Raw genomic sequence first — 23,959 nt, forward strand, 5'->3', positions numbered from 1 at the left:
AGGCCTTTGGCCATCTTACTTTTGTAGTTAAAAGCCTATGCAACTAAAATGTCACTCAGCAGTGATGACTGGTGTCCATCTGGACGGGAAGAACTGAGGGCAGAGAGCAGGACAGCCAGTGGTAGGTGGAGCTGGCCATCTTTTGGTACTCCTCTTCCTCCCTTCCAAGGACATGAAGAAAACGTAAGCATCTCAGTCCAAGACCTTAACAACTACCGGAACAGTATTATCTTAAAGTAGACTGGTTCATGTAAACGGCTGTCTTTGCTTGCTGCCTCTGCCGATTTCTAAACTGGAGATAAAAATCTGACTGACCTGCCTCTCAGCTCCAGTGTGGCAGGGAGAAGAACCCAGGGACCAACCAGGAGATGAGTTGCCATGGAACGATGACCATGAGGGGAAAATGGAAATTAAATTGTAGAAGATGATGCTAAAAGATATTTAGGATTATGGTATTTGTTTCTTCGTGTCTACGGGGCATCCAGATTTTGTGAAATTTCCTGGAATCAAATGGCAGCCGCATTAGAGCACATTTCACAAGCCATATTTTGAACTTAGTTAGCACTGTCCGGGCGCTCTTCCAGAGTAGAGAGTCCAGGCCTGGGTGATGGATTTTTCCCTCCTGGAAACCTGCTAATGTTCTTTTGCTAAGAATGGTCTCTTAGGTTCTCTTTCTAGGTTCCCTGCTGACAAGTAGGGCTGCTAGCATTCCTGTTTTCTTACTTCAATTAAATATATTTCAGCGAATTCTTATCCCATATTCCCATGACTCATGAAATACAGCTTTAAAAAACAAAAACTTGCTTTGCTATACATTTACCTCCCCACAAAGGGCTCACCCAGACTCCACTTGTGGCACTGCTTCCCCCTGGGAGAACCTGAAATTTCCTGCTGAATTGGAGCAAACAACAACCAGATTTTCTGCGCATTGTCGTTTGCTCCAATTCCAGGCTAAAGAGCGGGTTTTCCTGGGGAAAGCAGTGTGGCAAATGGGAAACCACTGGGACCTGTTCTTTCTAGGCTCTGGTCAAGTGGAAATGTGGAGGAGCCCAAAGTCTTTTTCTTCTCCCTTTAAGTGCTAAACAATGTTTTTATTCTCATGTATTAAAAAAGTGGTTTTCTCTTTCTCTCCCCAGTGTTTTAAATGTTTTTCTTCTCTCTCAGAAAGTGGGAAATTGCTCCTAAAAAAAAAGTTTTTAAAATTAAGTGTGACATTTTAATCAACATAATCTATCAACATAAATCACACAAAGCAATAAACACACATCCCCTTTCCCCCCCCCCACCCAGGGACTTCCCTCAACCTCCCCTTTTGGATTGTTTAAAAATATTTTCTCATTCTGCATGTTTTAAAATATCTTAATATCATTCTCCTTTGCCTAAATGCTCTATTTTTTCCAAATTTTATACCAAACCATTAAAATCCCATATTCTACCTATTTGTTTTCAAATCATTCTTCTACATCTTTCACATTCTATTTTACTCAAACCCTGCTAATGAGCCTTTTTTTTTTACAATATTTTTGCATATACAGTGGTACCTTGGATTACATACGCTTCAGGTTACAAACACTTCAGGTTACAGACTCCGCTAACCCAGAAATAGTACCTCGGGTTAAGAACTTTGCTTCAGGATGAGAACAGAAATCGTGCTCTGGCGGCGCAGCGGCGGCAGGAGATCCCATTAGCTAAAGTGGTGCTTCAGGTTAAGAAGTTTCAGGTTAAGAACGGACCTCTGGAACGAATTAAGTTCTTAACCTGAGGTACCACTGTATAATATAAACGCATTCCAGTCTTTGTAAAATTCTCTATTATCTTTATCTCTTAATTTAGCTGTAATTTCCACCATTTCTGTGTATTCCATCAATCTAAGTTGCCAGTTCTTTCGTTGGCATCTTGTTGTCCTTCCATCTTTGGGCTAAAAGGATCCTGGCAGCTGTTGTGGCATACATAAATAAGTCCTTGAATTCTTTTGGTATTTCTTGTTCTGTAATGCCTAATAAGAAAGCTTCTGTTTTTTTAATTAAATGTTATTTTAAACATCTTTTTCTTTTCATTATAAATCTCTTCCCAATAAGTTTTAATTATTTTACAATTCCACCACATGTGGTAAAACATCCCTTCTTTCTCTTTTGGACTTCCTGCATATACTGGAAATTGTTTTGTACATTTTGGTTAATTTAACTGGAGTCATGTACCATCGATACATCATTTTCATATAATTCTCTTTCAAAATTACACAATCTGTAAATTTTAAATCAATTTTCCTTAATTTCCCCCACTTTTTCATTTGTATATTATGTCCCATATCTTGTGCCCACTTAATCATTACAGATTTAACTTCTTCATCTTTAGTTTCCCACTCTAACAGCAGACTATACATCTTCGTCATCGTTTTAGTATTATCATCTACAATTTCTCTTTGAAATCTAGACAGAGTATAACTAAATCCTTTCTTTTCGTCTTCTTTAAATGCCTCATTTACCCTGAGAACAATATTTTCTCCACTGGTGCTACCTTATTCATGTACCCCTATGATGTTTTAGTTCATAATTCTGTATTGTGTTTTATTTCTGTTTTTATTTCTGACTATCGGTCGAATAAAGGAGATTGATTGATTGCCTCATTTACCTGAAAATATTGTTCTCAGGGAACTGCCATCAGGGCCGGAGGGAGAGAGCGGGCTCCGGAGGGGTCCCAGAGAGCGTCCCGGGATGGGGAGAGGCAGCCCATCTTCTGGGGAAGAGAATCAGCGTAGCACCAGTGGAGAAGGGGGGCAGATGGGGGAATCGGCGAGGCGGTCCCATGACTCCTTGCCAGGGACCAGCGGAGAGAGTAAGGGTCCTCCGCTGCCTACACCCTCCTTGCGCAGAAGGCTTCTGCGCAGGGAGAGTAGGCGGAGACTAGGCGTCAAAGAGCTTCTTTGCTGGAAGAAGTTCAAGAAACGCCCGCTGACAGATTCTGCCAGCAATTGAGACAGCCACGGGTGAGTGGCTGTCCGGACAGAAAAGGTTCACTCAAGCAACCCAGCCAGGTGTTGCACTGATTTACGCACGAGCAACCCCTAGAACCATTACAACAATCCATCAGTCCCTGACGTTGCTTGTGCGCAGCCCCGGAGAGGCAGCACGATGAGCCAAACAGCGCTGGCTGGAGGGACAGAGCAAGAAGCCAGGGTGCGAGGTCTGGTCTAGAGGAACCGAGACCTGGAGGCGCATGTCGCTACCCTGTCCGCGCGGCTGGAGGAGAGACGGGCTCAGGATGCACAGGTCAGAGCCACCCCGATAGGGAGGAAGGTCCCAGGGCTGGTACATAAGTTTGGTGGAAAGCCCCAGGACTACAATGCCTTCCGAACAGAAATTCAATACGCTTTGGATTTGCAGAAAAATGACTTTGCGGATGACGGGGAGAGGGTGGCTTACATTGTTGGACATCTGCAGGATAGGGCGTGCGAATGGATCAGGCCCCTAATGGCGAGGCAGAATGATGCATTGAAAGATCTTAAGAAATTCTACCAGGCGATGGACGCGATGTTCTCCAGCGAGGTGGAGCAATGCGTGACACGGAGGGAGCTGATGGGGTGCAAGCAGGGGGGCCTGTCCGTCAGAGACTACTGGTCGCGTTTTGCGATGTTAGTCCACAAGCTCGGGTGGGATCTGGACTCTGAACCAATACAAATGTTGTTTGAGGCGGGTTTGGACCCTGGAGTGAAAGACGAGCTGTCCCGAGTGCCCTGCCCACGGTCGATGGATGAACTCACAAAGGCTGTGCTAGCGATCAGAGTACACCAGGAAGCGTGGTCTCAGGAGAAGCGGGAGATAAAGGGAGAACATTTCCATGGCAACCGCATTCCGGAGATGCCGAGGGAGCCTTCCCAGGCGGCGGAGCCGATGGAAATTGATGGCGCGTGCGAAGTTTCAAATGCCGGCGAAGGCCGGAAGAGGGAGGGGAAGGAGGGGAAAACTACCAAGAAGTGTTTCCTCTGTCAGCAACCGGGACATTTTGCAAGGATCTGCCCTCAACGGAAACCCTGGCAAGGCATGATGGGGACTACAGGCCACGACGAGAAGGGGGAGGAGGGGCCGGTGCAGGGAAACGACAAAGCCTGGCTGCCAAGCAGCGGGGGCAGCAGCCAGGCCAGCAACCAATAGAAGTGCCCCAGCCTGACCCACCCAGGGCAGCTATAGCCATAGAGGTGGTGCTAGAACTCCCAAATGGGCACCCCGTCAAAGTGGAGGGGCTGCTAGATTCTGGCAGCTCGTGTAATTTCTTCAGCAGAGACTTCGCTCTGGAGCATCAGCTCCACCTGTTGCCACTAGATTTTCCCTTGCAGGTGAACACCATCGATGGCAGGGAACTCCTGGGAGGGGAAGTGACGCACCAGACACCGCCAATGCGAATGAGTGTCTCCAGGCACACGGAAACCATAGCCTTTCATGTGGCCCCGCTGGAAGGACCCCCAGTAATACTAGGAATGAGCTGGCTGGCAATACATGACCCAGTAGTGTCATGGCATCAGCGGTCGGTCACCTTTGGGTCAGCTTACTGCTTAGAACACTGTCTGGGAAGAAGGAACCAAGGATGACTGTGGCCAAGGTGGCTGGGGCGGCCCTGGAGCAAAAAAGGGAGGTGCCACCGCAATATGCGGATTTGAAGGAGGTCTTCAGCGAGAGGGAGGCAGACAGACTGCCCCCCCCACAGACCATTTGACTGCCAAATCAACCTGCTTCCAGGGGCTCAGTTACCGGTGGGTAAGCTGTATGCCATGTCCGACTGGGAGATGCAGGAGTTGCGGCAGTTTATTGACAAGAACCTGAAGAGGGGTTTCATAAGGGAATCCAAGGCGGTGGGGGGCAGTCCCATGTTCTTTGTGGACAAAAAAGAGACTAATCAGCCCAGATTAGTTGTGGATTACAGGGCCGTAAACCTGGTGTCAGAACCCGTGACTTTCCCAATGCCCAGGATCGACGATATTTTGACACGTGTGAGGCTGACGGATTCTGCCATGATGGACCTCAGGGGGGCATATAATCTGATTAGGATAAGGGAGGAGGACGAATGGAAAACGACCATGTTCACCCCCCTGGGGGCTTTTGAGTACTTAGTCATGCCATTTGGATTACAATCGGGGTCCGCCTGCTTTCAAGCCTTCATGCACCATGTGTTGGGGCCCCTGCTGTACAAGAATTGCGTAGCCTTTTTGGGTGACGTCTTGATCTATTCGGACAATGAAACGCAACACATCAGAGACGTCAGGGAGGTGCTACAGAGATTGAAGAAGCATCAGTTGTGGGTCAAGCTGGAAAAATGCCAATTCCACGCCAGGGAGGTCGAGTTCCTGGGGTACAGGTTGTCTGACAAAGGACTAGCCATGGATCCAGGCAAGGTGAAGGCAGTGCTGGAATGGAAAGCCCCCCAAAACAGAAAGGATGTGCAGAGGTTCCTAGGCTTCAGCAACTTCTACAGGAAGTTCATAAAGAACTTTGCTCACTTGACAGCGCCCATAACGGATTGTCTTAGTAGCAAAAAGAAGTTTGCATGGACAGAGGATGCGCAGCAATCATTTGAAAGGCTGAATAAGGCGTTCGCCTCGGAGGAGCAGCTCCTGCACGTGGATCCGGAGAAGCACATGAGACTGGAGACGGACGCGTCCGACCGCGCAGTTGGGGCAGTACTGTTGCAGCCCGGGGCCAAGCAGAACTGGAGGCCGTGTGCCTTTTTCTCTAGGAAGCTGAGCAAAACTACACTGTGTATGACCGAGAATTGCTTGCGATCTATACGGCATTTTGGCAATGGAGACATCTGTTGATAGGGGCGCGGCACAAAATCCAGGTCCGAACAGACCACAAGAACTTGGAATACTGGCGGACCGTATGAGTGCTCAACCAGAGACAGATCAGATGGTCCCAGGAGTTCACCAAGTTCTTCTTCGAGATTCGATACGTGCCGGGAGAGGAAAACGTAAGGGCAGATGCTCTCTCCAGGAAACCGGAGTACATGGAAGGGGAGGGACCACCAGAGACCAGGCACATGTTCCCCGAGGACCAGTGGGTGTGTGGGGGAACGTTGGTTGGGAAACGAGAACTGGCAGGACTCACCAGAGACGATGAGTTTGCTCAGGCAAGATCAGGGAACTCAGGGACGGAAAGGAAGACAATGGAGGGTTTGAGGAAAAGGAAGGGCTACTGTACTATAAGGGAGCGCTGTATGTACCAGGGGAGACTTTGAGGGGGAAGGTACTTAGGCAACTCCACGACAACCCAACAGCTGGGCACTTTGGACAGCACAAGACCATGCTACTTGTCACCAGGCAGTTCTGGTGGCCAAAGGTGAGGGAAGACGTACGAGAATATGTACGAGGGTGCGACCGATGCCAGAGGGCTAAGGGGGAAAGGGCGGCCCCCACAGGGTTACTGGAACCCCTACCTACACCGGGAAAGCCCTGGGAGGTGGTGTCCATTGATTTTATGACAGATCTGCCCAAGTCTAGGGGGAAGACAGCGGTCATGGTAGTAGTCGATCTACTGACAAAAATGTGCCATTTTGTAGCATGCTCACATGCAGCAACGGCAGAGGAGACAGCCAGGCTGTTTGTGGATCACATTTTTAGACTACATGGGGATCCCTTGAGGGTTATCTCGGATCGCGGGAAACAATTTACCTCCCGGTTCTGGAGGAAGCTCATGAGCTTGCTACAGGTTGAGGTGAGCTTCTCAACAGCGAGGCACCCAGAGACCAACGAACAAGCAGAAAGAGGGAACGGTATACTCCAGCAATACCTACGCTGCTATGTCAGCGAGAGACAGAACGACTGGGTAGAGAAATTAGCTTTGGCTGAATTTGCGTACAATAATGCTGAACACGTGTCCACGGGAATGAGCCCTTTCATGGCCAATTACGGGTGTCACCCCAGGGCCTTCCCGGGGCGGGGGGAGGAAGGATGGAGTGTACCCACGGCTGAGCAATTTGTGGAGGAAATGGAGGCCTTGCACCAGCAACTCAGGTTGAACTTGGAGCGGGCCAAGGAAGTTTACAAGAGGCAGGCGGACAGGCACTGTCGGGAGGGGGAGCCCATACGGGTAGGAGACCGGGTGTGGTTGTCATCCCAAGGGTTACCCCTAAAGGGAGGGTGCAAGAAGTTGCAGCCGAGGCGGCTGGGACCTTTTGAGGTAATACAGCAGGTAAACCCAGTGGCATTTAAACTCAAGTTGCCTGACAGCATGAAGATACATCCGGTGTTCCATAGGTCCCTACTTTCACCTTACAGGGAGGGGCGGGAATTCCCGGGACGGGAGGGAGGGGTTACCACCCACCCGCGGGTAGAGAAGAGGGAACACTGTAACCAGGCCACGGAAATACTCGATTCAAGGTGGCGAGGTCGCCAGGTAGAGTACTTGGTAGCCTGGGAGGGAGAACCTAGGTCGGAAAACAAGTGGGTCCCCGCTGAATCAATCAGTGACGGGTATATGGTGGAAGAATTCCACAGTTTGTTCCCAAATAAGCCAAAACCACTAGCTAGATTCTGGGAGGAAGAATTTGGACCCACAGACGATGAAGGGGACTTTGTGGGTTTTCCTGCCTCCGAAGAGGAGGGAGTGGAGGTGTCCGAGGGAGAGGAATCAGATTGGGAGGTTCAAACAACGGGAAGAGATCTGAGCGGATGGGAGGCTGGTTTTGAATCCTCAGGAAATGGTGACAGCTCCTTCAGGGGATTCCCCGCATCGTCGGCCGAGGAGAGAGAGGAGGTGGTATCAGAAAATCGTCCCGGGGGTGGGGGGGGGGTCCTGGGGAGGAGGTGGATGTCAGGGTACTGCCATCAGGGCCGGAGGGAGAGAGCGGGCTCCGGAGGGGTCCCAGAGAGCGTCCCGGGATGGGGAGAGGCAGCCCATCTTCTGGGGAAGAGAATCAGCGTAGCACCAGTGGAGAAGGGGGGCAGATGGGGGAATCGGTGAGGCGGTCCCATGACTCCTTGCCAGGGACCAGCGGAGAGAGTAAGGGTCCTCCGCTGCCCACACCCTCCTTGCGCAGAAGGCTTCCGTGCAGGGAGAGTAGGAGACTAGGCGTCAAAGAGCTTCTTTGCTGGAAGAAGTTCAAGAAACGCCCGCTGACAGATTCTGCCAGCAATTGAGACAGCCACGGGTGAGTGGCTGTCCGGACAGAAAAGGTTCACTCAGGCAACCCAGCCAGGTGTTGCACCGATTTACGCACGAGCAACCCCTAGAACCATTACAATTGTAACCAATCATTTATATGCTCTCTAATATCCTTAAAATCTTTCAACTTTCATTTCCCTTCCGTTTCCGTTAAGAGATCCCTATATGTAAGGCATTTTTCCTTCTTATCTATTTTCCTATAGATGTTGTTTCTATTGGTGACAGCCACCAATCTTTATACCTCTCCCATATTTTTGAAAGTGATCTTCTGATTATATGGTTATAGAATCCTTTATGTATTTTCCCTTTATTGTACCATTCATACGCATGCCATCTGAACCTGTTGTCATGTCCCTCCAATTCTAATACATCTGTATTATCCAATTTGACCCAGTCCTGGATCCAGGCAACACAAGCTCCTTGAGCCATTCCTCCCCGCCCCCTTGAAGCAAGGGGGGCCCTGCCCTGCCAGGGCTGCTTTTCCATGGGTAGCAGAGGTGGCAGGGTGGGTGGGGGCCCTTCCGCACCAAAACAGGATTGTCTGCTGAAAGACCGGATCCTCATGAGCCAGCCACAAACAATACAAGGAAACAAAGACAGCTGCAAAAGCAGCAGCCCAGTTTGCCTAAGGCACAGCTTGCCCTTTCACCAGCATGCTAGCCCAGTGGCCTCTGTTGCCCTTTGGATGGACTCCCTGATTGGTCAATGGGCTCTGTAAAATACATTTCCTATGTCTATTAGTCTTTTCTCCCCTCCCCGGGAACTTCTCCTCACCCGGCACCTCACCGGGGGGGGGGGGGGCTCCGGGAGGAGGCATCTCCCGTGCATGCAGAAGGTCCCGGGCTCATCTTCACATCTGCAGAACAGGCTAGAAAGGTCTGTGTCTGAAGCCCTGGAGATCCCCTGCCAATCAGGGAAAACCAGGCTGAGCTGCGTGGACCAATGACCTGACTTGGCAGAAGGCAGCTTCCTGTGTTCCTGCGTGTTTCACTGCTCCCGATAATCTTTGGTACCAATTGCGGCAGAAGTCCAGGACTCTACCTGTTTCCACCCCACCCCCATACTGTGCTGTCTTTAATTGTTGTATTTGTTCTGTGAGCTTCCCAGAGACTTTATGTTATGGAGCAGCAGTAGACATTCGGTACATGAGTGTCCCATTGAGTGTGATGGGACTTACGAATCAGCAAGCGGAGACAAGGTTGGGGCTGCCTCGAAATGGCCACGATCACCAGAGATTGTTTTGGTTTGCCAATTTGTTGATGAAATGGCCGTGGGATCCCAGTGAAGGGTTCCTCTTGGTCTCCTGGACTTGGCAGAACTGAATAAAGGCTTGGCTACAATGATATCCTTCACTGAATCTCTGCCTTTAGTGACAATTTCCCTCAATTTCTCCCTCCCTTCATGGGAAGCCTCCAGTTGTTAGCCACTCAGCCACTATTTTGCAAGACTTTCTCAATAAAAACTCAAGTTTCCAGAAAAGTTCTGATCTCAGCTTTGTTGACTACACAATCCCTTGATTCTTCTGTTTTAGATAAAAAAAATATGCTGGTTGTGATTAAGCTCTAACCAACAGACAGCAGCTTGTTCTCTGGAAAAGAGGCAGAGCTGCAGAGTGAAATGGACATCTGAGCTAAATTCTCCCAGTTGCTCATGTTCTTGAAGGGTTTATCTCCTGAACACAGAAAAGTAGTTTGGAAATGAGTTTGGAAAGTAATAGTGGTAAGAGCAGATGCTAACTAGAAATCTACTGCATACACATGCACACTTTTACAGAGAAAGTAATTGCTCCAGAAGTACATTTTCCTTGAGAGAGGCCAGGTTGCAGAGCCCTTCCAAGCAGTGATTAAGAAAGCGAAACTTGCATCCCTCCACCAACACAGACCTCTCTGCCTTCTGCCTCCCAAACATGCGCACAGGCAGAAAGCTGTTGGTATTCCTGCCATTGGAGCCCAGTGGAAGGTGCTGAAGTGCAACTCTCTGAGGACAGGTCTGAGTTAGCTGGGGATCTACTAGATGCTGAGCTGCTCTCCCAGCTGGCACTGGCCAATGCAAAGCCAGATGCAAGGCCTATCCCTCTGCTAGGGTTCTCAAGTTGGCACAGGAATTGGGTTCATCCTGCCTGCTCTCCTTCCTTCCATTGCCACCGCCGTGAGAGTCCAGGTGGCAGATGTGGTGGAAGTTCTGCCTCTTCTGACTTCCAGTTCCTGTCTGCCTTATGGATGCTGCTCCCACGATAGCAGAGACCGTCGGCGAAGATAAACAAGGGTGATTTTAGGGTAACTGTCCTTGCAAGCTCCCCCTAGGGCCCAGGGGGAGTGAGCTTCACTTGCAGATTGTCTCGGTACCTGGCTCTCGCATGGAATCTGGGAGGCAGGGAGACGCCAAGTACAAAAGCATTTCTCCTCTCAGTAACCCCCCTATGCAGCCATTAATGAAGCAGAGGCACTTCTGTGTATTAGAGTGAAATTAGAACTAATATATAGACGCTTGCTGGAATAGATAGGACAAGATCATAAATTGCCAAACTGAAACAGCTACAAAGCCGCTATGACTCAAACTGAAAAGAAGGGTTCCTTCAATACGGTATATGTGTGTGGGGGGAGCGTATACCCTTTGCTACATAAATGATTCAGCAACACTCCCCCCCCCCCGAGTAAACTGATAAAAGGCAAGAAGAGATAAAAGAGAATGGGATTATATTTATGGGTTACAATGAAAATTAGAACTGTGTGAGAAAATTGAAATGGATTTAAAGCATCAAACTTTCGCTGTACTGCTATGGGAGGACCTGGACTTTGGGCTTTGAAGATCTGCCAAGGCTTTGGCGGGACACCAGATCGTTATTGAGAGAGTTGACCAAGGAGGAGATACTGGAGTCTTGTTAAAGCATTGGTGGGATGCCAGTTCACTCTTAATTTAGACTCAAACAATAACAAACAAACAAAAAAAGATGGCATGTGATGCAGTCGAAAATACAGCCTCATTTTCTGGGAACAAAGGAAAAGAAAGAGTGAAAAAGTGGAAGTAGCGATGCTGTGCAAAAAAGATGGAGAACAGGAAAAAAGATCTTGAAATTTGGTCAAACTTAAAGCTTTCCTTACTTGGACGAATTGCTGTCATCAAGATGAATGTATTGCCGAGAATGTTGTTTTTGTTCCAATCATTGCAAATTATAGACAAGATGGACTGTTTCAAGAAGTGGCAAAGAGACATTTCTAGATTTGTCTGGCAGGGCAAAAAGCCCAGAATTAAATTTAAGATACTTACGGATGTGAAAGATAGAGGGGGATTTGCCCTGCCGGACCTTAAATTATATTATGAAGCGGCAATGTTTTTGTAGGTAGTTTTTAAACTTCTTCCAATCTTCTTCCACCTGCTCTTCTCCTTGATCTCGTATTCTGCCAGTCATTTCTGCCATTTCCATATAGTCCATTACTTGCATGTGCCATTCTTCCAAGGTGGGTAGATCTTGTGTCTTCCAGTGCTTTGCGATGAGAATTCTTGCTGCTGCTGTAGCATACAAAAAGAAAGTTCTATCCTTCTTTAGCACCAATTGGCCGACCATGCCCAGGAGAAAGGCCTCTGGTTTTTTCAAGAAAGTATATTTAAATACCTTTTTCATTTCGTTATAAATCATCTCCCAGAAAGCCTTAATCCTTGGGCACGTCCACCAAAGGTGAAAGAATGTACCTTCAGTTTCTTTACATTTCCAGCATTTGTTATCGGGCAAATGGTAAATTTTAGCAAGCTTGACTGGGGTCATGTACCACCTGTACATCATTTTCATAATATTCTCTCTTAAGGCATTACATGCCGTAAATTTGATTCCAGTGGTCCATAACTGCTCCCAGTCAGCAAACATAATGTTATGTCCAACATCTTGTGCCCATTTGATCATAGTAGATTTTACTGTTTCATCCACAGTATTCCATTTCAACAGCAAGTTATACATTCTTGATAATATCTTAGCATTGGGTTCTAGCAATTCAGTTTCTAATTTTGATTTTTACAACTGGAAGCCAATCTTTTTATCTAAATTATAGGCCTCTCTTACTTGAAAATAATGTAACCAATCTCGCACCTTATCTTTAAGTTTCTCATAACTCTGCAATTTCAGTTTATCACCCTCCTGTTCCAAAATTTCCCAATACTTTGGCCAATTGGTCTTTTCATGGCCTTTGCCTCCATTGGCGATAACCACCTTGGGGTTTTATTCTCCAATACATCTTTATATTTAAACCAGACATTAAATAATGCTTTTCTGACAATATGGTTTTTGAATGCCTTGTGTGCCTTAACCTTACTATACCACAAATACGCATGCCACCCAAATGCATTATCATACCCTTCCAAATCAAGAATATCCGTGTTTTCAAGAAGTAGCTGCCATTTCTTTTTTTATGTTAAATTTTTCTTAAGTTCTTTTAGGGTTGTAATACTCCCCCCCCCTGTTTTTTTGGCTGTGTTTTGAATGTTTGTTTTTGTTGCTTGAATGTTGGTGTTTGTTGATGTTTTGATGTTTATTGTTTTATTGTAATTCTTCTTTTTTGTAAAATTAATAAACTATTATTTAAAAAAAGAAAAAAGAAAAAAGATGGAGAACAGGAAGAATGAAGACAGCATGGATGAGATAAACGTCACACGCAGGAAACATTTGGGATACAGAACTCTTCTAACCTGAAACTGTTCTTATATTTTTATTAAGAATAATTTTTATTAACCGACCAATCACATCAAATCAAACCAAATTACATAAATTCCAAATTACACAGCCGAATTTTAAATTTTTGTTGGGGGTACCCATATTTCAAGTTCCGAAGGGATCCAATCAACTTCTTACTTCTTACTGCTGTTTTAATGTGCACAAATCTAACCTTATGATGTTCACAGTATGATGTTCACAATAATAAGTCCTTTCTTATTATTTTTCCACATCTCTTGTTGCTATTTTCATATATTTTTCCTTTCTCTTTGTGACCTCTGATAGTCTCCGCAAGCTGGTTAGAACAGTTTGTAATCCTGCGTGGATATTATTTTTTTAATCCAGTAGCCATATCCAGACGTTTTCCATATAACATCAGTTCCATACATCAAAACAGTCTTAGCGTCATTAATCTTCACCAATCTGCCTTCTTTCTCAAAACCTCTGAGGAGATTCACTAGGAATGCAGTCTGAAAACAAATCCGTTCTTCTTCCCGGCTATAAATCCTTTGGCAAGATGGCGACTCCGAATTAATTGCTGCACCATTCCCAAAAGCTCTTATTGCTTCTCGGTCTCCATAAAGCATACTTTTGGTTAAAGTTTATCTCCACACAGACCTTAATCATCCTGCTTGGGTCAGTTCAACCGATGGTTCTAATGAGGAGGGGTTCTTGTAAATCACATAGAAGGAAAGTAAAAAAGGTCCCCCCCCCCGTTCAGCCCCATTGTCAACATACCCCGCCTTTGGTGTATCTTCATCGTAAAATATTCCTGTTTCTCCAGCCCGTCGTCTTCTTTCGCAGAGGTCACTTAAATTAGCAGACTTCACTCCCCTTCTTCACTTGAAATATGTGCATTTGCTTCTTTTGTAATTAATTATTCCAAATTGCTGCAACTAGTGCGCGATCAGAGACAGCATCCAGGAGAGCCGATGTCCACACGGGGGCATTCTGCCTAGGGCCCTCACCCCCTTCTTTTGAATTAGGGGGTGATTTATGGGCACAGCAGGCAAGGGCAGTGTTCCCCATTTCCTTGGGGCAACAAGGGAGGCTGTCTACTCCCATAACAGCCTCTTAATTACCCCGTGTGGGTCGGAGAGATGGTATTGTCGGCCATCTTCCAATGCGCCCCCTGGTGGCCCCCCCGAAACTGTTCTTAACCTGAAGCACCACTTTAGCTAATGGGGCCTCCTGCTGCTGCCGTGCCGCCACAGCACAATTTCTGTTCTCATCCTGAAGCAAAGTTCTTAACCTGAAGCACTATTTCTGGGTTAGCGGAGTCTGTAACCTGAAGTGTATGTAACCTGAGGTACCACTGAATATTTGAATATGAATTGTAATTTTACATTGATAAAATGCGGTTTATATTGGACTTTAATAATTGAAAATTAATAAACAGTATTAAACAGAAGCTCTGCCTCTTCTCAGAGTCTTGCCAGTGGCAGCAGGTGGCTTGGAAAGCTCTGCCCAAGAATGTCTTTTCCCCTCTGGGGAATGAAAGAAATCAGGTAATGATAGTGTTTATTTTGACTCAGAATGGTCCACTGAGTTCCGGCAGACTTACTCCTCAGTCAATGCCCTGATGAATACAATGGATTGTGAAAATGGCAGTGGCAGGAAGATTGGCGGAGGAGTCACAAAGCCATTTCTCATTTAATTTCTGGGACAGTTACATAATTTTTTAGTCAGGTCACTGTTGCTCACCACCCCCACATTTGGTGTATTGTGATTAACATTTATTCTAAGAGAAAAGACATGAATGGGATTCGTCACATTTAGATGAATCCTACTATTAGCGGAACTGTAATATGCCTGGTATGGCTTATCTGTAGTCATGATTATGAAAATACCACATTTTATGAAGAGAGCTTTACAAGTAAGCCAAGGTACTAAGACTTAAACTTACTCCATGTTTGTTCACTACATAGTTATGCTGAGGGTGTGTGGGTGGGTGTGAGTAGCACTTGGTACATTTTTGTTGTTTTAGCCATCAGTTGTAAAATGCCGAAAATTGTATTGGCTTAAATAAATAAATCGACCTACTTAAGGCTGACAGCTCTTGTTACTTGCAGCCTGAACCACAGTCAAATTAAACTGAAATAATTCAGTTGCATAATCTTAAAAGCTTTGCACCTCAGTTGAACTGGCTGACGTACTGTAGATGCAGATGGAGCAGGAAAGGGAGATGCATTAGAGCCCTGAACATCCAGGCCTTGCTTTGCGCACGGCACTTGGAGAACTCCCCCAAGATTAATCAATGGTTACCCTAGACTACCACCCATTTGCAAATGAGGCTGGGTTGCAGTAAGAAGGGGGAAATGGCTCAGTACCTTTTGAGAAAAGCAAGCAAAAGAACATCCTCTGAAGATGGTTGGAAAACTCTCAACGCGACTGAAATACTTGATGGGTGCAAAGGAACCCCCAGTGTGGTGGCCAAGACTCTCAATGTGCAACAAGGGAAATGGGGTGGGGGTAGGGGAGTTGCAACTGCAAAAATATATCCAAGAGGAATGGCAAAGAACAAATTGCTAGAATTGAAAATTAAGGGTGGAATTCAACATGGCACTATGTTTTTCTGCTTGCCAGATGGAAGAATGGCAAAGTAGGTGCTGAGCAATTCTGCCTTCTCTCTCAATAGCATTTCTCCTGCATAGTTCTCCTGATTCTGCAGAGTGTTTTATGGGGGGAGGACAGAAGTGGGGGGGCCCTGAGGGGAAAGCTCCATTGCATTGGTGTGAATTCTCTCACTGGCTTTTGCTAGTAGGCCAACTGAGAATCACAGACTCAGAGAATGCTAGCGGTACCCTGAGGGTCATCTAGTCCAACCCCTGTCATGCAGGAATCACAGCTAAACAATTCCTTTTGAATCTATTCTCTTTTTATTTTTTCTGGCCTGATCATCATAATTTAAAATTCGGAGAGGGGACAAAAATTCCACAAACTCTGGGCTGAATCACTGTTTTAGCACCTCCCTATACAGTATGCACTTACTTGCCTAGTGGCGGATTGCTGTGATGGAGACCTGCAAGTTATATCACTGACTGGATGCTAGCAGGTCAGGGATCTATGACGTCCTGAGGCTTCTCTCTCAATCTGGAGAGCATTCAACAAACCTCCACGAAGCTCTCATACACAGATGTATTGAAGAGAATCAAGGCACATAGAGAAACTATTCACTGACATTCCACGAGGCTGCTCTTGGGCTCTGAGCAAAAGTGGTTGGCAGCGTTGGATGCCGCTCCTTGTGGAGCTGGGCGAGAGGGAGTTCGCTCGCCCCTCTCCCTGCTTGGGCAAGCAGGAGACTGAAACCAGGCAGGAAGGGAGGCTTCTCCCGTGTGGCTGTGCCTACATTTCCCAACCTGCCTTGGGGTAGGAAAAAAGGGGGAGGGGGAAGGCCAAACCTTTTCTTAAGGGGGCAGCATCATCATTCCTTCTACCTAATACTAATACACAGATTTCCTATTTCTAAATAACTGGTCCTTGTGGGGGCAGAAGATTCCATGAATTCCATCCTCTCAATATACTGTTGGGAAACTGATGCACAATCTAGCACGCTACGTTATTCACACTAACGATGCTAGCTGCAACATTATGCATGCACATCTGGAGCTGGATCGCTGGAGCAGACAGGATCTCTGGAGTACAGGTTCACTGGAGCTCTGGATCACTGGAACAGAGCAGAGACCTCCGGCCGAACCTCAGCATCCTGGTCTGGGGATAAGAGCCTCCTCAGTCTCTGCTGCGCGGTCCGAATCTAGGAGGCCAAGTTTTATTTGTTTGTTTGTTTAAGATTTCTTGGTTTACAAAAGTATGCACAATCTCCCTCTTGCGTTTTCTGCGGATCCGTTTCATTTGTTGCGAGAGGTTAGTGTTAAATTAGGAAGCAAAGGGGAAAGATGGGGAGGGGCCTCTAGCCAAGTTGACCCGGCAAGCGGAGATGCTGGCATGGGCCGCGGTGCTTGGTCTGTTGGATGCTGGTCAGCTGTTACGGAAGGGGGGGGGCATGTCTTCTTCACCTTCTTCTTCGCTACAGTATATCAATTTATTTCCAATCGTCAATGTCAAAAGGGACTAAAATCTATAAAATTCATAGAAAATCAGTGTGCCAGTTTGCTCAATTACTCTAGGACTCCATCACACCTCCCCTGTCCAGCATAATCCCTCAAGCAAGGTTTTCAAGGTGATCAGCCTTTCCTCCAGACAATGTCAGGTGGCAGACTATGCATATTTGGGACCATTGTTTTCTCATCCCCAGGAAGTGTTTATCTGTGCATATCTCCAGCTCCGCATATTCCCCCCTCCCTCCTCCATATGTTAATCTGTGTAACCCCTCCACCTTCCTGAAGTGCTGACCTGTGTAACCCCTCCACCTTCCTGAAGTGCTGATCTGTGTAACCCCACCTTTCTGTGATGTATTCATGACGTGTTTTGCACTGTATTCTGGGACATGGAGGGAGTTTCAAAAACTCATGTCACCCCTTTCTCACTGTTCAATCTCGCCTTGAACCTGTTGCGCAATAAACTTGGACCTTCTGCAGTTTGCTCCTGTCTCCGGCTGAGCTCATTTTCCTCCGCAGGGACCCACGGACTTAGTCCGATGAGCTGGGTGGCAGAGCAGCCTCGCACCCAGATTTTTGCCGTAACAGTTGGCGCCCACAACGTGGGGCATGCGGTTCTCCCGCGTTGCTGACCGGGGGCCCCGAAATCTTCAGCCGGCACCAGGCCATTTTGCCTGGGAAGATCCTTTGGACCCCCGGCCATCTTCCGGGCGGTAATCGAAAGCCCCAGGAGTTCAGCCGGGAAGCAAAGAGGGATCCAGCCGGCTTATTCATCAATCCCGGGATCATCATAGAAGACGCGTGAGTATAAGGAAAAGGAAAAATCCAGTGCACTGGTGGGAAAGGGGTGGAAATCTCCTGGCAACTGAATTCTCTGCCCTCCTCCCTATCGCTCCTTCTCGCCTGTCTCTTGGTCCAATTGGTGAGAGAGACCGTGGACTGCTGCTCGACCCAAAAGGGGGGTTCTGAGCTCTATCTCTTTCTCCTCTCAAACCCTCCAGTCAGCCGCACCAACTGAGAGTCCGAAAGTAAGACTGAGAGACCCGACTTGAAAAACAGCCGACTCTCCGCAACGGACGTCCCAGTTGAAAGCAAGGGGTTGGAGTTCTTCTTCCGAACTTCCTGAGCGTCCTCACCGAGGGGGCAGGAAGGGGTCTGGCTTTCTATCCAATCCCAGCCGCACTGGTCGGTGCCACGTAACACGTGTATCGTGCGTGAGCCCGCTTCCAAAAGCAAGGGGGATTTTCGGTTCGAAACTCTATCCAGGGATCACCCGATCTGGCACCGCACGGCGCGGGCGTTCAGTAGGGCCCCTTTTCCTGAGATTGACGATAGGTAGGAGGTTGCCAGGAGGGATAGCCCATGAGGAATTGGGCGGGATCGGCAGAGTGGAAAAGGACCCCAGGTTATTGACTAAGGAAATAGGAAGGAATACCGGATAGCTAGAGCTCTTAAAAAACCCTCTAAGGAAGTTGCCAAGCGACTAAAGACCCCTCTTTACTATAAATCCCGTATTAAGTATATCAATCTCCTAGATATACCAATCCTTACCGCCCTTTCTCTTCCCTCTTTCTGTCTAGACACGCGTAAAACATAAAATGGGTACCCAGGCTTCCAAACGCGAGCGGGCTCACTCTGGGAAGAAGGCTTCTAGAAAGCCATCTCAGTCTCAGAAGGACCCTGACTCTCCTCTCCAATTTGTCATCACGTATTGGAAGACGATTCCTGGCCACAAATTATTATCGAAGCAAAATTAGAGAACCTCTGTTCTGAAATCTGGCCCGCCAGCACCGCCTCCGCCAAGCCCGAATTGCGTTGGCCGGCTGGTTAACTGGTGGTGTTTGAAGAGGCAAGGAGGCTCTTAAAACCATGTGGGACCTTCCTACTAATTTCACTTAATGAAGCTAAAGGAAGCAGCCCAACTCCTTGCAATAACCAACTAAAGGATGAGAGTATATATGTTTACATGTTGTCTGTTATGTGTGTTGTGTGTTAATACATATATGAGAATATGTGTGTTTACATGTTGTCTGTTATGTGTGTTTGTTCCTTCTGTCTCTGACAGACTGCCTTTCTTAAGCGCGCATAGTTTAAACTGCAAGCTTGCTTCAAAATTTTAAATTTAAGGAAGCTATGCTGGACCTTATCAGTCCTAAATAAGACAAAATGAGAATGAAGGGTGCAAATGTTTACCCCACCTCTTGCTTTGCCGCAACTTTTCAGATCGTGAGTCTACAGTCTATTTTGGAATGTGAATGTTTCTAATTTGAATTAGATGTTTCTGCTGCAAAAGTGTGGGTGAGCACAACTGCTCTCTCAAGCTAAAATGCAGTGTATTTATTTCATGAAGCACATGCCTATGAAAGTATGGTCTTCCTTCTAAGAAAATATCTGAGTCCAGTTTTAACTTTGATTTGGTTGGACAGAAGAGTTATTGTAAGGCTCCTGATATCAGGCCTCTTTTCTTAGAAAATGCCCCCCCCCCCCGTTTCATTCTGTCTCTTTCAGGGTTTTGTTTTGTTTTTCCTTTCTCTTCTTCTGTGCCAGGTAAATTTACTTCCGAGTAAGCTTCCTTTAAAGGAAACTGCAAAAGGGGGGGGGCATAGATTAGGCTTACTATTCCTCTGCAAATTCAGGAAAAATTGTCACTTTTGTATTCCCTTTTAAATCAAATCTATGGCTGTTTTAACTATGCTTTATAAGAGATCCTCTCCCTATCTTAAGAAAATGTTCACTTCAATCTTTCTTTAAAGATCATTTGTCTTTAAAGATCATTTGTCTAGGAACTTGCACTCTAAGGAACTTGCACGTCTAAGGAAGTAAACTCAAACTAATCTCAAGATCTGCTAAAGGGTTCTGTATAAAGTTGGGAATTTTTATTTTCCTCTTCCTTAGTACATGATAGGAGCACTGATTGTGCTCTCTTCCCCAGTAGTGCCTGTGTACATAAGTATGTGTGTGTAGTACAAATCTTGCTGTGAAATCTTGCTGTGAGCCCTTTATTTTGGAGGGTTGGACTAGATGACCCCAGGGTCCCTTTCAACTCTCCCAATTTGTGGCTGTGTGGAAGGACATGTGTCCGCAAGCATTGCAGGGTAATTCTTAAATTCTGGTGTGGTGATGGAGTTGAAATTCAGCCTAGCTTTGCTCTTTAGTTTTAAAAAAGGTGAGAGGTGAAGCTGTGATGTTTTGAAGCACAACTGGTAATATCAAGCATTTGAGTGATTACAGTGTTTATCATTTTGTCTACTATTTAAAAATCAGACAAATACATATGGGCCTTGACCAATCCTGTAAATAAAGGGGCAGGAAAATTTTTGTCTGCAAATGGTAAGGCCGAAAAACTTAGAATGTTAAAAAAAATAATAATTAAAAAATCCTATGAATTCTGACTCTCTGGCCATTTTTTCCCATTGTTCCACGAATGACCAGAGGGATATTAGCCCTTTCCTGTACATAAAGGAAGCAGTCGCTTTGCTTGGGCTGAAATTGCTAGCTTTTGTTGGTGAATACTTCAATTGCTGAGTTTCTCTTTTTTGTTTTAAATCTAACCCTCTTTTAAAATCTACTCCTTACCCTTCCCTTATTCAAATTCTAATTTTGCCAAAAGATGCAACATTTCAATAGTATAAAAGGTTTGCTGAGACATGAACTCCACACATGCACAGAGACTAGATCAGCAAAAAAAAAAAAAAAAAGAGGATAGGAAAGGAAAGGAAATGAGAGAGAGAGAGAGGAAGGAGGGGGAACTGTGGGGGGGGGGAGGAGGTTTATGTAAAACTTGGAACCATTGAGAGAAATCACCCTTAATGTGTCCCAAGTTTGAAATCTTAACATGCCAAATTCTTTTCACAGGTAAATATCAAAGAATTCCACCCCTCAATGGGATTTAAATCACAGACTTTGTTTGTGTGCATTTTAGGAACAGCATTTCCTGACAGGCTTCTCACATGAAATAATTTTCCCTTTTAACAGGATATGTGAACCCCGATAACAAAGTGTTTGTCCCTTTTTTCTCCCACAACAACTTTCTTTCTGTTCTGTGAAACCCCTACTGTATTAACTTTCTTTCTGTTCTGTGAAATCCCTGCTGTATTAGTGACTTCCATCTCTTCGTGGCTTTGACACTTTTAAAGTTACAAATAATCTGTTTCCATTTATTTAATCCGTTTCTCCATGATGTCTATGAAATTAATCGAAGCATAACCAAACATGGTTTGTGGAATGGTATTTGTTTACCTCTTGCCTGAGCATTTCTTATTAATTATGTCATTTTGGCTAGTTCAAGGTACTTGCACAACTTTAAATTGCCATTAAGTCATTTTCCAGTATTTTGCTATTAACATTCTAGCCGATGTTGTCACATCAAGAAACACTCTTTTATTTTCATTGTTACTTCAGATTTCTTAAAATTCTGTGTCTTAGCATTTATTTATTTTGGTTCCTCATAGGTCAGTGTGTGTGTGTGTGTGTGTGTGTGTGTGTGTGTGTGTGTGTTTTATTATTATTTTAACTGTGTCTTTTAAGTCCACCCTGCCCTTACAGGATATCACTTCTACAAGTGTGTTATTACAGATCCAATGAAAAGCTTCGCCACCACAACAGAAGACACCAAAGTTTCAAAGTGGCCACAGCTATCTCTTTCAAAGGATATAGACTGCCGGGGGAGTGGGGCTGACAAAGGGGGGTGGAGTTGAATTACAAGGACATTTTCTGACTTTTGAACCTCAAGATACATATATAAAATATCCCAATTGTCTCAAGATATGCAACTGATATTTAATTAGTTTGTTTTGTATTATGTGTTATTACGTAGGAATGTTGAAATGTGTCTGACAGTGTGTCATTTCCACAAATGGGGGGGCTATTTTGTGGCTATTTTTGTGTGTAAGTGTTTTATGTCTAATGTCTTATTCCTTACACCACAGTGGAGGATCCTCATACATTTTATACCTTTTAACAGATCAGGCTATTATGTAGTCCAATGTTTAGACTTAGATAAATTTATAACCATATTTCGTTGTCTCACCTGGCACTCTGCCAACTTCCCTACCCATTTTAAAAAATGTGCTAAAACCCACTTTACCAAGGAGAAGCTTCTAAGATACATGAAGGTGGATATGCTTTGGTTTAGCAGGAATGATCCCTTATACAGTTAAATTGACTTATTTCGACAAGTGCCCTTTTAAGAATGGTTTTCTTTTAACAGATTGGTTTGAAGAGTTGAGAACCATGGGGAAAGATAAATTCAAATTGGACTCAGTTTGAATTGGGCAAGTGTATCCAGGCTGCAATTAGCTTTTGGTCCTTAAAGTGCAAGTGAGCAACTTCCCATGACTGCAAGACCAATAATAAAACCCCATAGGAAGCCAAGGCAAGGACATTTCCCTCAGGACGTGTCCAAACCTGTGGCAGCTGTGGTGAGTGCCAGGCAACATGGTTGATATGAAAGCCCTAAGTGGATTCACCAGGGATTGCCACTACTGTGAGACCACAGAAAAGCTACCTTGACACCTGAGAACACAAAAATGGCGGGGGACAAAGCAAACTGCATTTTTTCCCCCAGTCAGTAGTGGACCTTCCTGCTAAATGTAAAGCATAGACCACTATTGAACAAAATACAACAGGTGTCCTTTTATGCGATATCCTATATCCAGCTATCTGCACTACTATACTTGCAAATGGCCTTAAGAGGCATGATTTGCAAGTCCCCTTCAGGTTTACACAAACCCACACATCTAGTACGATAGATACAAAGTTATTATTTAGTGCATATCTATATAACATAAACATACATTGTATTGGTCCGTGTTGCTCCCTCCTTTGTTGCCCTGCTCAACCCACCTCCTTTTCCATTAGGGCCTATTCCCACTCACACGGCACCCCTACCTTCACCGAGATTTAGGGTGCGGAGAAAAGATTTGCAAGTTCTTACAGAACTTTAATGCAAATCTATCTCCGAATGGGGGACTGTTACGGAAGGGGGGGGGGGCATGTCTTCTTCACCTTCTTCTTCGCTACAATATATCAATTTATTTCCAATCGTCAATGTCAAAAGGGACTAAAATCTATAAAATTCATAGAAAATCAGTGTGCCAGTTTGCTCAATTACTCTAGGACTCCATCACACCTCCCCTGTCCAGCATAATCCCTCAAGCAAGGTGTCAAGGTGATCAGCCTTTCCTCCAGACAATGTCAGGTGGCAGACTATGCATATTTGGGACCATTGTTTTCTCATCCCCAGGAAGTGTTTATCTGTGCATATCTCCAGCTCCGCATATTCCCCCCTCCCTCCTCCATATGTTAATCTGTGTAACCCCTCCACCTTCCTGAAGTGCTGACCTGTGTAACCCCTCCACCTTCCTGAAGTGCTGATCTGTGTAACCCCACCTTTCTGTGATGTATTCATGACGTGTTTTGCACTGTATTCTGGGACATGGAGGGAGTTTCAAAAACTCATGTCACCCCTTTCTCACTGTTCAATCTCGCCTTGAACCTGTTGCGCAATAAACTTGGACCTTCTGCAGTTTGCTCCTGTCTCCGGCTGAGCTCATTTTCCTCCGCAGGGACCCATGGACTTAGTCCGATGAGCTGGGTGGCAGAGCAGCCTCGCACCCAGATTTTTGCCGTAACACAGCGGAACCTCTGGCCCCTGTTCCGGCCGCGCTGGCCTGCTGAGGCGCTGTACCCTCTTGCTCCCAGATGCGCAGAGCAACTCTGCCAGTTCTGCTGCCATCCCGGTGCCTTGGCTTTTCCCAGGGCGAACCCCGCGTGCCCTTGCCCTTAGAAACGCCACGGCTGCTATTGCTTTAGTCGATGCAGCTGAAAACACGTGTAGTTCTTTGCGGGAAGCGGCGGCAGGAGACGTGGGCCCATCGGAACGGGGAATGTGCACCGTCGACAGGCTCTCAAGGGCGCTTCGCTCCCATTCCTGCCTCTGGTCAGGAGGAAGAGGCTCATCTCTAGTTCCCAAGGAAAGCCTTCTCGAGAGGTGCCTCCCCTGAAGACCCCGAGGGGCCGACCGAGCCGCCGACCGTGGACAGGAC

Source organism: Podarcis erhardii (assembly GCF_964252035.2).
Source record: "Podarcis erhardii genome assembly, chromosome: 3".
NCBI classification, from domain to species: Eukaryota; Metazoa; Chordata; class Lepidosauria; order Squamata; family Lacertidae; genus Podarcis; species Podarcis erhardii.